This window comes from Fukomys damarensis, unplaced genomic scaffold (assembly GCF_012274545.1).
Source record: "Fukomys damarensis isolate Sample0158 unplaced genomic scaffold, DMR_v1.0_HiC HiC_scaffold_33, whole genome shotgun sequence".
NCBI lineage: Eukaryota > Metazoa > Chordata > Mammalia > Rodentia > Bathyergidae > Fukomys > Fukomys damarensis.
The window spans coordinates 35,631,522-35,646,931 of NW_022900945.1; the positions used below are offsets into that span (position 1 = coordinate 35,631,522).

The 15,410-nt window shown below is 34.4% G+C and overlaps 1 protein-coding gene across 5 annotated transcripts in view; it reads right to left on the minus strand.

The window, feature by feature from the left end:
- Positions 1-15,410, minus strand: part of Col11a1 (collagen type XI alpha 1 chain) — a 531,458-nt gene that overhangs the window by 188,193 nt on the left and 327,855 nt on the right. The gene's annotated exons all lie outside the window — the stretch shown is intronic.

The following is a 15,410-nucleotide window of genomic DNA, read 5'->3' on the forward strand; positions in this document are numbered from 1 at the left end:
GAATGACTGTAGTGAGGTCCAGGCATTCATAAATCTTCACAATTTCCCAGAGACTCTAATGTGCAGCCAGATATGGAATCTGGTAGATTCAGACTTAGCCTTTTGGTCTAAACCTAAGCATGACATTCTCCAGGAAATCTTAACTTATTCCTTCCGGGGTTGGTTGTGTAACCCCTCCATAGTGCCCTATGTTAATTACCCTTGTGTAACCTACACTATTTTGTCTGCTATTTTAGGCTATGTTTTATCAAGTACATATAAATCATGGTATTATTTTTCCTGTTATATACACTGATATCTCTCTGTTGCTCCCTCCCCCCCCCTCTCTCTGTTTCATGCAGTTTATCACATTTGCCGACTCTGGCATATTGTTAATGCTATTGATGTTCATTGTTGTACTATCAAGGCATAGCCAAAGAAGCACAATAAATAATCAATAGAAATACATTGAATAGGTGAATGAATGAGTAGCTGCACCCTGTCTCTTAAGTGAAGTATCCCACCAATCTGAGAAGGGAAAGGAAGAAGATTGGAAGTGACTCAACAACTCATATAGCTTCCAAATTTGGTCATTTTCACCTGTACCAAAATTCAGATATGGTAAAAGTACAGATGGCTTTTATAATACTTTCCCTGTTTCTAGAGATTCACATATCTGTACCTTGCATCAGAGACTATAAATTATACAAACCATCATGTAAAGAAACAATGACAAAACAACATAAAGAATTCTTTTGTTTTTGTTTTGTTTTGATTGTTTTGAGACAGAGCCTCACTGTGTAGTTGAGACTCACCTGGAACTCACTATGTAGCCCAGGCTGGTCTCGAACTCACAGTGTTCCTCCTGCCTCAGCCTCCCAAGTGCTGGGATTACAGGTGTGCTCCACCATGCCCGGTGAGAATTCTAAACTATTTAAACCCAGTCACAAAAGTTTATGCTTCTTCAGGTATCAAAAAACCAAGACTACAATGAATGTAACTGTACTGTATCCCTAAAATGTACCAATAAACTCAATTAAAGCTGAAAAAAAAGAAAAAAAAACACCAAGACTGTTACTACACATGTGTTACCACATGCAACCTACTACCAAGATTATATGTAAATATTTTAAATCATTATAGTTCTTAATAAAGAACCTATAATTTAGAACCTGACCAGAGTATGGACAACAACAAATAACTCAGCCTGTACAGTGTAAACTGCCCAACTTCTAAGCCGAGCTCACTATTTATTAGCTGTATGATTTGGAGTAGATTACTTAGACTTCTCAGAATTTGTTTCTTCAACTCACCCTTATTCTAAGAATTAAATGTGATAAGGAAATTCAATATTTGAGAATACAGTAAATAGTCAATAAAAATATGCAAAATTATTCCCTAAGAATTTCAATGTTTTTGAATATTTCTTATAGCTCTAGCAAATACCATACACTTTTCCTCAGATATGTAATTAAGTTCATTCCTGTTGTCTGTTTTCACTATCTTGAGAAAGCTCTTTGCAGCAGAGCAAATATAGTACATTTTATTATCTTTAAATGTTCAATACATGTTATCCACACAAATTGCATACTGCTCCGCAACCTCTCCAGCAAGCTCATATTTTATCCAGATACATGTAATCCAGAAAGGCACTCTAGAATTTAGGACGCTTACATTGTTGTAGATTGGTCTCACATCTATATTTTCACGTTCAATAATACTTCAGTACCACCTTCTAGTACAACCTGACATTAATATACTAATCTCATTAGCAGTTTCCTCTTCTAGTTTTATTTGCATTGCATAGAACCTATTGCAATTATATTTTACACATAGTAAATCTGAAGTGAGTTATTAAAAGGTTTACAATTCTGATACAGTATTCCTCTGATACTATTGTTTCACTTATTTGGAATGTATGCATTCCATGTAACACCTGTGTACTATAAACCAACATGAGTATTATAAATAAGAACTTACTGACCTAAGATATCCTATATTTTTTAAAAAGTGTGTTAATTTATAAATGACTTCGTGGTACAGATAATTTCATAAAATCATGTTTACTATCTCCTAATAAAACCTCTGCTTAGCTGAAATTACCAGATTTTTATTTTTATCCTGTAATCTACTTTCTGTAGCTGAAATAGAACAAAGTGGGAGAAATGTACTACTTAAATACATTAGGAAATTATTAGATATAATAAGAAATCCTGGATTTAGAGTCTAGATTAATTACTCTCGGTCTCAGAAAGGGTTTCATAATACTTTTTTTTTTTTTTGTACCAGGGATTGAACTCAGGATCTTGCACTTTTGAGGCAAATGGTAGAACCACTGAGCTAAATCTCTGAGAGCCCCCAAAATACTCTTTCTAGTTCCATTTCCCTCAAAAGATTCCAAAATCAACTAAAATGTTTTTGCTTCAATAATAATGTTATTTAATATATTCCCACGCACACATAATACAAATGAAATAAATGCAGGTGCCTCAAACTTCCAGATTTTAATTACCATTTTTTAAAAAATAGTATCTGATATTTAAACAATGAATAGTATCAAATTGAGAATAGGATGGACAAAGACAATATTAAACCAGGAAGATTGAGTTTTAGGAATTTTATAATGAATTTCTTCAAACCAAGAACATGGCAGCACTATTTGCATTACTTTTCAGAAAGCAGAAACCAAATGATAAAATACAAATTTACTCTTACAACTTCATGAAACTAGCAGTTTTAAAAAACAATTGCACACTGAGATTCAACTTGAAAGGTCAAGCATAAATACATAGTGAGATATTCTGAAAAACTAGTGATAAGAGGTGACTGCAGCAAAATTAATTTTATTTCCATGCAATTATTGTCTGTTTACTAGTCTAATTCTAACCTACCCAAGTATTGGGAGAAATACAAAAAAATGCAAGATTGTTGATTTAGCCTTAAGAACAACAAAGGAATTTACTTTGAATATCTGTATATGTGAATACATATCTTACAATATTTTGATGGTATCTTCTATACATCTTCTAGGTAACTATCATCTTAAACCAGTCGAACAAGGTACAAAATCTCATTAAAATTTCCACTATGCCATGGTGATCATCAAACAAGAAAAATGTTCTTTCTTCAGCATTTGTCATAGCAATTATGTATGAATTATTAAAATAAAAAACTACGCCATTATTGTATATATGCAGCCTAGATTCTGCTAACTTGTGAAAGCCAAGTAATTGAAGGTAATTTATAATCCAAATTATCTAATTTTACATTTTATATAAAATATTAAAACAGAATTCTTATTTTAATTTAAATACGCCACTACTTTTATATATGATAAATACCTGACTAGTACCAGGAAGAAAAATACATCAAGTTCAGATTACAGAACAGGACACTCAGAAAGCTGAGGCAGGAGGATTGCTCTGAGTTTGAGGCTTGCCATGAGTTTGAAGCTGGCCTGTGCTACATAGTGAGTTTAAATCCAACTTGAATTACAGGGGAAGACCCTGTCTTAACAAAACAAAACAAAATAAAAAAGATAAAGAACAGGTGGCAGAGCCATAAACTGTGATAATGAATAAGAAAGAAAAGTCTTCAATAAATAAATGATATCTGGGTCAAATCTGGAAAATCGTAAAAGAGTCCTCTTCACTGATATTTTTTCAGAATAGAATTCTTAGGAAAGGAAAGACAAGTTCAAAATACTTGAGACAAGTGTTGGTTCAAAGTTTTGTAGGAGACACAGAGACAAAATGTGTCCACAATGGCAGTAAGGTTATAAGATGAAGTCAGAAAAGAGTGAGAGTATACAGAAGTTGACTATATAAGATCTGTGAGATCTCTGCTGAGATTGGATTTTATGATGAGAGACAGAAAATTGTTGGAAGATAAAAAAGAGAAAAGTGATGTAAACCAACTTTTTCTAGTGATTTGTTTTCCAAGCAGTTTTAGGGTCATGGCAAAAATGAAAGTAAAGAATAGAGATTTCTCATTCAACTTATTTTTCAGACCATTGTTCAGAGAAAAACTAGCAGTAGAGCAGAATTATATAGCAGTGAGGAAGCACTTGGACACTTCCTGATGTGAACTGTTGCTTTCTTGGACTGAGAGATGAAGTACTATGTCAGATTTTGAATATGTTCTGAAGCTTGAGCAGACAGGAGTTGCTCAAGGAAGAAAGATGAGCTATAAGAAAAAAGGAGACAAAGCTCTGTCCAGTTGTCTGGCTTGAAGATCATGATAGACTGTGTTGCTATAAACTAAGATGGAGAAAACTGTGAGAGGAAACAGCTTTCAGGAGAGGAGTCCTGTAGTTGTTTGGATACTGTGAGGACTGAAATGCCAGAAAATAAGTGAGTAGTAAACTAGGTGTGGTGTTGCACCCCTGTAATCCTAGCACTGGGAAGGCTGAGGCAGGAGGATCGCAGAGAGTTCCAGGCCAGCCTGGGCTACATACTAAGTCCAAGCCCAGCCTGAGCTACAAACTGAGACCTTGTCTCAGAACAACAACAGCAACCACAAAATGGGTGAGCATTCAATTCTACTGTTGAGAAGAAAGATTTGAGCTAGAAGTAAAACTCTTAATACCAATGATATTTAAACCTATACTTAGTTATTTAAAAACTCTATTCATATAATTTTCCTCAAAAGAAATCTTTATGCCTTAAAAATGCTTAATGTAAACATTTTCTCAATCAAAATAGGGGTTATAGTTCAATGCTGATCTTCATAAATTAAAACAATCACTAATGTAATGTTCTATAAGATGCTATAATTTAGATAATTACAGAACAATCACGTAAGGTTTAGAAATGTCAAATTATCTTTGTCTTACAACAGATTTTTATAAATATCTAGACACATTTCTTTCCTCTACTCCATGACAAAATAGTATTATTCGTTTAAATATTTGCAAGTTTGCATCTGTGATGGTCATAACTCCACACAAAGTGTGGTTTAAATGTATTACTATTGTGAACCCCAGGTGACGTTGCAGTATGTTGGATGATCGAGAAAAAAGCAGCATGTCGGGACCGCCTCTATGTGCAAATACGAAGCACTCACTGACTTGCCAACTTAGCAGCCTCTCCTTTTAATTAGGCACATGACTCCATGCTACTTAGAAAAATGTAGCCATATAATCGTGTATGTCTCCTATCCACTGCAGTTATGTTTCATGTTATACATCCATTTTGCCTTCTCTAGAGGCACTGTGTTTTCAAGTCCCTTTTTGAAGCCCTTTGTGATGTCACTTGCTCTCTGTGTGGTGTCTTTCTCAGTTTGTCTTGTCACTACCTGACTTGCTGTTTCTTCCTCGCTTCATTTGATTATTTAGTGCCCAACTGCTATTTCTCAGGAAAGCTTCCTTTGGCTTTGCTGAGTTTCTGTTTTTGTATTCTTCTGTAACTATGCACCTCTCCTTCAAAACATCTAAATTGCTATCGCTTCGTATCTACTGCTGTGTATTTGATTGACCACTATCTCTTTAAACACATCATAAATTCTCTGAAACAAGATTATATGACTAGATTTGCCCAGAAACAAGCCTGAGCCTATATTAAGCCTCTAACATGAAATTGTTGGATTGAATAAATAAGCTTAGAACCTATCATACTGTGATGCTTTGATACATCTTTGTTGAATGATTACTTAGTGTTTCACTGTCCCTCTCATAGAAACACACATGATGTATGAGAACAGAGACTGACATATTTTCTTGGTACCTGAAGCACTTAATATATTTGCTATGCTCAGAGAAGTCAGTCATTTCATATTTGAGGTTATGCATGTGCTCAATCTTCAATTTTTTTGTTCTATAAAAATTTATGTAGGAAAACTGAAAACAAAAGTAACATTAAACTTTCAATATGATTAAAAAACAAAAACCAGGTTAAAGTGAATCAGTGAATAGCACTGCCTTGTCTAGGGACATACCACCCTGAATGCACCTGATCTCTTTTGAAAAGCACTGCCTTTTCCTATTTGTGAACAGTCATGGTTATTTTTTAATTTATTTAAAAGTTAAAATTATATTTCCAGTGTAATCATTTGACTTTAATGTTGAGAAAGCAATGCTCACTGATATTTAATTTATTGCATGCATAGTTAAAGGGAGGTTCTTTCTATATTGGAAACAAATGATCTGCCCAATTCAGATCTTGCTGTTTCACTGCTGTCTCACAGTACTGTGTTCATCAGAGGATTTGCACATAGAAATAATTACTTTCCATTCCACTTGCAGTGCTTTATTATACAAGCTAGGCACATCTGCATCTTAATATGCTTATTGCCCATTTCATAAGATTTATAAACCCTTGACTATGCATAAAAATTTCCTTTGAAATTGAAAAAGTACCTCTGTTTAGATGCCATTCAAAATCTACCCAACCAAAAGCTCCAGGGTTGGAACTGTAAATAACTATGACAATAAACCAGGAAAGGAACCTCATCCTCCTGAGGGGAAATTTTTTCATTATTTATTCAACAAATATTTTATTGGCTATCAGTTACACTCTATATATGCTTCTAAATGCTGTATCTTTTACATAGATAAGTGGCACATTTCATGCTTTTGTTGAATCATTAAAGATATACTTCATATATATTTGAGTTTGGGGTAAATACAGTGTGCTTTAGAATGTCATCTAAAGTCATTAGGAGAGTTATTGCTATAGGAGACAATGTCTAAATCCTGATTAAAAACCCAGAGGACAACAAAGTGGGAAAGTCCTCCAGTGGGAAGCCCCTAGTTAGCTTTGAAGAAACCAGGCCCTGATATTTTCATAAAATCAGAATAATATCAGCAGAAATAAGTTATGCTCTGGAAATGTTGACTGTAATTACTGTACATCATTATATCATCATATCTAGGTTTTTACCTAGGTTATTAAAATATAAATCATTAGAGCTGTAACCAATAGCCTCATTTCCTTCAACAAAGATTTTACCAGACACCAATTACATAGCTCAGTTCTAGGCATTTGAACACACTAAATAGAACGGTCTTAACGTTTCTGATGTAACTAAACTATGCTATGGAAAGGAACAGAGAATAAAACTGTCATCCAAAACAATTCTAAAACTACTACATCAATTTTATTAAGCACTTAAAACTTTAAACTTCTTGCTAACCTAGCATAATAACTGTACTATACCTATAGCATGCAATCCAAATAAAGAATTGTTTTGTTATATTAATCATATAAAGATGGGCCATTATATCCAGTAGTTATTAAGGAAAGTCAGACAAGTAATCTCTATTAGTACATAAAATAGATGAAAAGTTCAAAAATTAATAAGTGATAGGTGCATTTTTAATTAACATTTTTAAGGATTGTTATTTTTGGATTAAAATTCCCTTTCTGCTCATCTGTAAGTAAATGAAGTAATGATTTATGCCACTGTCAAAGCAGAAATATAACTTGATATCTTGAAGTGAATCAGTCTTAGAAATAATATCAGCAGTTCGTTAGCTGCAAATATCCAGGGTCATCATTGGAAATAAGATAGAAAACCACTTCCCAGATGAAAAAGATAGAAATAAAGTGCGACATTTATTATTAGAGACTAAGTATAGAAAAAAGTCCTCAAACTTTCATTTCACTCCACTCTAAGTCAATCACATTTTAATATTCCTGCCCATTGATGAATCACACAAATTGTGACTATATCAGATTCTACAAAAAACAAGATATTGCCCACTCAATAATTCCTAGTGTAAAACTAACATTTAAATGATTTTTAAAAATAATGATAGTATTTTTTTTTTGCCAACCATGTGCCATTTCAGTAACCTTCTCCTATTTTATTAGGTATCCAAATGTTTTTTAGATAAAAACCTCAATTTTCTATACTGAAGATAATAAGCATACATGTAAACTATCACACAGTCTACCAAAAGTAAAATGAGACCGGATGCTCTTCTCAGTAGATTCTGATTAACACAAGCAACTGTCTTGTCAGTGTCCTTTTTTCTTAATGAAACTAGGTCAGCCCCAACTAAAAGCCTTGAGCATCAACACATACATGTCTACTTCTTCTTAACTTAGTAAAGGAACCAAGGTAATATTGCATGACTTCCAGCAACTCCGCTTTAAGTTCTCCAGCTCCTTTCAGGTTTTGTTTTTTCCATAAAATGCCAAGAGTGATATGACTTCCTCCATTAAACTTAAATGTAGCCTGAAGAGCCACCTGAATTATAACATCATTTATTGGGGCTTCTTGATATTTTTCCTTGGGAGAAATCAAACTGTTCACACAACTGACAATATATACACTGTGGTGTGGAGATATGATTTATGCATTTGTAGCCTCAGGGCACTGCAATTATAAGTCAAGTTGAGGGCACTAGGTAGAACATTAAAATACCCAAAAAAAGTTAAACATGGACAAAGAGTCTAAACCAAGGTTCCCGAACAAGATTGTCTATGTTTGAATCCTGAATGTAGCTGAATCTATCTTGTTACCTTAGATGAAATAATTAACTTATCGATATTTTTCAGTTTCCTCATTGATGTCAGCTTACTTCTAGTATAACTGTCAGGCTGAAATGAGATTCTGTATGAAAGCCTTTATAATAGAACCTGGTATGCAGTGAGCATGCATTTGGTGTTGGATCTCACAATTACATCTCCCTGGAGATATGAGGAAAAGTTGCCCAGAGCCGTGATATTTGACTTAAATCCTGAGTTATAAATAAGAGATAGTGTGTGCTAGATGTATAGGAAGGGAACAGATAATCCAGGAAGAGTTGCAAGACAGACAAAATATGGCTGAAGTACAGGGCAAATGGGGGTGGAACTGGAGAAATTAAGAAACGCTAGTCATAGACAGGACCTCCAGAGGGGCAGTTCAGATGAACACTGTACATCAGCCTAAATCACTTGGATAATAACTTTATTCTCAAAACTGGGGAAGTATTATGAGGACTCATTAGCACTGAACATGGAAATGGACAGTCAGAAGTGGACTGTACTCCATTTTTAGGCTCCAGTCTAAGGAGAAGCAAAGACACCACTTTAATAATTCTTAATGGCATTTGTTCCTCTTCAGAACTGCCTCAGGGCACCAAGTACAAAGTGAGCTAAAGCTTTTATTAGCCTTGTCAAGGATTACAACTCCTGGTCTTTTTGGCAGTCATCCTTTCAGGAAGTGGTAAGTGAAAAATCTGAGTGAGTAAGGAAAGCCATCTACCTCTCAGAACACAGTCTAAGGTTCATTCCTTTAAGCCCGAATGTCAGTTTACCAGTCAGACAGAGGAAGGAAGCTTCCACTGATACTCTATGAGCTCAAGTTCTATGAATAGGGACCTTCATTTGCCTGTGCAGTCCCAGGCCATTCAAGAGCAATTAAATTTGGTTAAAATAAGAAAGAAATGCTTTTTAAGAAAAAAAGAAGGTTTGAGAGGATTGCAAAAGTTGATTGTGCTAAAGCACTTTTACACAGGTTTGTTTAGGTTCTCAATTGTCAAGTCGTATTTAAGCTGGTCTCTTACTCTGAAATATGATAACCTTTCTTTTCTCTGAGTTCTTTCTCCTAAATTAATAGCACTGTCTCTAATTCCATGCGCAGCAAGCAAAGAGTTTATTTTACCAGATAACAGTAGGTCTGGTGATCAGCCAATGTCTAAAGAACCACTAGCCAAGTCAGTAGTAGGCCAAAGACTGCAACTGATAAATAGATATTACTCACTAAATCACTTTAAAATTCTCTTTCATCTTCTCTATGAGCTAGCATTATTCATGTTGTCCTGAAACACTGAAAGTAGAAAAAAGACTTAGCTGTAGAATAACATTATACTAGGTTTTGAAAGAAGGAAAAACAAATGTTTCAGATGTATTCTAGTATAGAAAGCAGTTTAAAATGGAAAAAAAAAAAGCCTAAGCTTTGAATTAAATGGAAAGAAAAATTAGGAGAAAAAAGTCTAAATTTAGGTAGAGCATGAGAGTATGCTGAAAGCTACACTAAAACTGCATATAAAGTGGACTCTTCAATGAGAGATTTTAAGAAACATAGTGACTTTGCATAATATCGCTGTGTACTTCTCTTTCTTCTCTGTTAGAGAACAAAACTTCAATGGTTAAAAAAAATGGTTTCCTCTCCCCACTCCCAACTCAGGTCGTATTTCCCCAGTATTAAAGGAGGGAAGCGAAGAAGTACAAGCAGGAACGCAGACCAGCACTCAGGCCCCACTTTGCAGCTGCCTTGAATTCCTAATGATTATACCACCTGCCCTTAATTACGTCTCCAAAGGTGGGAAGGGAAGAGAAGCATATTTTTGATCCAATAAAATTCTGCCTTTTAAATACTTAAACCTAGTCATTACAAATTATATAACATGATGAAGATGTTGTATTATTTATAAAATTTCATGTATGTTTATATAAATTATACTATTAAAAAGTCATGATAAATATTTCTGCAATATTGTTGTCTAGACCATAAGGACATATATTGCTTTTCCCTAATGGTGGAATGATTCTTAATTTGGAAGCTATTGTAGGTCGTGAAGATAGAATTTCTAGAAATAAAATTTATATATAAAATAGAATTACTCCTTTACTTCCTCACAGTTCCACATGTGAAAATAAAACTTGTCAGCAACCCATTAGAGTATCATGGCAGTTCATTTAAAGTGAATACTTCTCATAAATTAACTGTCCCTTCATTTATGAGGTAAAAGTTATTATGTAGCTTTAGATGATTTAACACAATACAAATCACAAACATTAATTAGAATTGTGCTACTCAGTTCTCTCCTTTTTTAAAAATTGACCATTTACTGTATTTGGAAAAAGACTATAAACACATATCAAGTATATCATAATGTCATAATGACATTCTGACTTATTAATAAAAGCCATATAATGTATAAGATATATTATATAATCAATTAAAATTAACACAAAATGATCAGAAACTGGATATTATTTTCCTCATTTGAAGTACTAACATATAAAAATATAGGTTTATATAACATAAACTGCATAAGAAGTTTATATACATATATGTGTGTGTGTATGTGTGTGTGTGTGTATATATAATTTCTTAGCTTCTTTAAAATTGAAAATTGGACCTGTTCCTTCATTAATAACTTTTCAGATAATAAAATACTATATTCTTCATCTAACAATAAATGTTGACAAGAAATATTTTGGAAACTCTTATCCTTTATAATTTTACTTCATACTTAAGTATATTTGTAATATATCTATGAGTAAATGGTAAAAAATTATCTTGCTCTGAAGTTAGAAAATTAAGGAATTTTAAGTAAGTTGTGTAACTCTTTCATATCTGATTTTCTTTAAATCAGATATTTTCACTTAACCATCTTACTAATCTAAACTTTAGCACATGTGCCTTTAGGTAAAATTTGGTCATTTAATCCAGTCTTGGGCTTGTATTACAGGAATTTCTTATCATTAGGACAGATCTTCAGTCTACTCACTCAGAAAAAACTTGAATATTATCAGGACATTTTTATGTATTAATGCAAAAAAGTATTCAACTAAGAACTCCCTGTGCCTTCCTATCCTGGTTAAAGTGAGAGAGGAGGATTGATTGTCATTACTCTAATTCCTGGAATTCTAATTCTAATTCTCTAGAATTCTGAAGAAAGAAATCTCATCTTTTCTTCCTCTGAAAAATACCTTTTCTTCCTCTGAAAAATTTAGCTTTGTACTACAAAGACACTCTAAACCAAGCTTGAATTTAATTCTTATCATTTAATAGATGAGGATAAATAAATCAGTTTTGACAAATTAATTAGAGTGAAATTTATCTCAGAAAACACAATTTTTAGAGAAGTGACTAATTACACATTTTTTGTTGATAGAAGTTGAACCCAGAAAAGTAAGAAAAGAAATAGTATTTTCCTTATTGTATTTTATGGGTAACTATACCTAACAACAAGATCCTATTTTAATCACAAATCCAGATAAATAAAGTATTTTAAAAAACTATTAAACTGTAAATAATCACACGATGTAAATGTTTCTCAATTTATTACTTCAAAATGTAGTTTAAACTACAGATCTCTTAAAGACTATTTTTATAAATAGTTCCTCACTTAAATATTAATTATGAACCAAATTGTCACTTTAAGATATTAATAAATTTAACACTAAAACTCATAGACAATCAGTTGAGGGTATTTGCTATTAACTGAATATATGTATACCACCTGAACTTAGTCTATCTGGAATTTCTCATAGGCTATCGCTTATGATTTATGGATACTTTATTACAAGTTTGGTCAAATTTGAATTTTAAAAAATGAAGATACAGTACTGGCAATCCCATCAAATGCTACATTTGTTACCAGAAGCATATCTGATCTTTGAGCTGATTTCTAATTAAATAACCAAAGAACAAATCTGATCTCTGCAAGATCGAATGAGCATACATTCTGGAAGCCAGCACCATTTCACCTGCTGATCCTGGGCACTCAAAATAACACTTCTTCGGGATTAACTACCAATTACTGACAAGCTCTACAAGCTCCTCCTAAAATTTATCAACATACTGCAAGACAGAGTGCTGGTTGAATGGCCAAAAGCCCAATATCATTTTAATCATTGAAAAATTCAATTAGACTTTATCATGCTTAGTATTTAATTATAGACAGCTCTTTCTTAAGCTATTACTTAAAACTCTTAAAGAAAACCATGTATCTTGACAATATCATTGTGAGATCACTAATTCCAGGTAAATTCCAGGTCCTACCCACAGCAAGTCACAGACTAAGGCACACCTCACACACTCACACACACACACAAACACGGCACACAAATTCCATAAAGTAATGAGTCCAAACATAGGTAATTATATAAACTATATGGATATGTTTTGAAGTAATAGCGAACATTTTGTACTAAATCATAGTACATATTTACAAATATTATTAAAGATTCCCAAGTTAGTCTGGATTTTCAAAGTAAAATTATTGATTCCAAGAGAAATCAATTTCTTTAATACATTCTCTTTCAAGAAACTTGTGTCTAACTTTATTATGAATGCAAAACATTTTAAGTCTTTCATGTTCTAATTTTATATAAAAATAGACTGTTTTTTAAATTATCTTTGAGTTTAGCAACTGAATGATACCACTGCACCTTGGAAAAATCTGTTATACTATGATGCTGGAATGTAATACCTTTATTTGGAAACTTGTACAGAATCTTACTCATTCCTTCAACTACAAGTATAAATGCCAGTTTTAGAACTGGATACTGAGTTCTATCTGATGACTCAGCCTTTGAAGCCAGTGTTCCACTTTTAAGCATTAATGCAGTATTATTTCCTTTTTTGACAATCATGCGTTGACAAGAATAACTGCAAAAACAGGTTTAAATAAACATGTGGCCTCACACAAAGCAATATCAGCACCGTGCACCTTGATAAACAAATGCCCAAATCTCACAATATGAATATCTAAAGTATTGATTTCCAAGACATTTTATCAGAAATAACAAGCAGAAACCCAGTAACATCTGATCCTCATAACTTTGCCATTTCTCCAATTTCTTCACTTTCTACAATAAGAAGTTACTTTTCTATCATTTATTTGGTGTGGTTCTGTGTTGTTTGTTTCAAAGTGTATCAGGTAGGTAGCTAGATTGAAAATAGAAAATTATTCATCAAAGTGTAGAAATTTGATTTTTCTATTACTCAGAACTTTAGTAGAAGGATAAAGTGGTAAAAGAAGATCAATATTTCCAGTTAAATAAACCATGTACAGGCTAGTGGTCCTTGAATTTATCCATTTTACTGAAGAATCACTCAGTTTCTTTGAAATAAATAGCTGTTGTTATAAATATTCATGTCTACGTGAGTGAGGCATGCTTGAAAAGAACTAGTATGTCAATTTCCCCAAGTTCAACTCTCCTTTTCCGCTATCACTGTGGTTAGAGAGACTTTAAGAGACCTCCTTTACTGTGGCAGACACTTGAATTCCAAGTAATATTCAAGACCAGCAGAGGGCAGACCTGCTGGCAAAACTGACCAATCCATTTGGAGGCCAGGTACCAAAGAGAAAAATGCAAACTTTCTGATGCACTCTAATTTCAAAGATTCTTATTCATCCTTGAAAATGTAGAAAGGGGTGCAACGACATAATTAAAATAACTGATTTCAAAATTAAAATATAGTCCTAATGAGTACTGTTTTCACCAGGAAAAGTCATAGGGAAGATTGAAAAGCAGGAGTCGCCAGCTCCTTGGCAAGGTGAAATCCACTGGGGGCAGACCTGGGGGCAGAGTTTGGCCTCCGGGAGCTTTGTCTTTAGGAAAAACCCAGAATTTGGCATTAGACCCCGGGCCAGATTCAGATTTCTGCTAAAGCCTGGGGCTTTGGAATTGATTTTTCTTCTTTTCTTCTTCTTTTCCGCTCTCCCTTCTCTTCCCCCCACCTTCCTTCCAGTTCCCCAGCTTCTTTCTGCGCTCCTGCCAAAGCTTGGTTTCTACTCTAAATGGCTTGGGCTTCCCGGATTTCGCCTGCCAGCCGAGTCTGCAGCACCTAACGGACCGCTCCAGCCAGAAGCCTTCTGAGAAAGGGCGGACCCGGGAGGGAGGAGGCAGGGGGAGGAGAGAAGTCGCTCTCCCTGCTTGGGTACTGACAGGGTTGCTGCCTTCTGAGCAGGTCTGGTCCTCGAATATTTGGTGGTGCCACGTAGGAACTTTCCTTACCTCTCTCCTCCCATCCCACGCCCCTTCCCCTTCCCCCAATCCCTATTCCTCCGCCCCCACCCCATTTGCTTTGAGGACTTTCATCATTCTCCCAGAGAAATGCACGTCCAACCTGCAAAGTTGTGTGTGTATGTGTGTGTTGGGGGCCATAGAGAGAAAGGGGAGACTGAAACTCAGGGAAAACTGTTCCCCCAGTCTTGAACTCATTCCTTAGAATCCGTGACGTTTTCTACAGAAATTCACTTCAAAATCACACACACACACACACACACACACACACACACACACACACTACTCTCAATCTTCTAGATTTATTTCCCTGGTTTCTCTTATATCCCCCAAAAGTAAAACAGTCTGTTTCTTAATTCGTTGAAGACAAAGAACTTTATCAAGGTTCATTTTATACCCTTTCTCTATATTTTCTCCTCAGCTCACCCTTAAAAAGATATTCCCATCAGTCAGAACCCGAAGAAACCAAAAGATTTGCTTAAAAGGCAGTCTAAGAACTGTACTTCAAACAAAAGATCTGTACAGCTACCCTTCTATTCAAGGTAATTTTTCCCCCTCTTTTTAAAGGGACTGAAAAGTGGTGAAGGGCATTTTCAACCAGCCTGTGCCTGACAGATCTTTCTGCCTACTACCTACCTCCTCTCCCATTATTGTCCCGCCTACGTCCATCTCTGTCTCTCTCCAGTTTCCACTTCCAACCTGGTGGCAGCTACAATCTGGATTTTATTTAAGAGAATG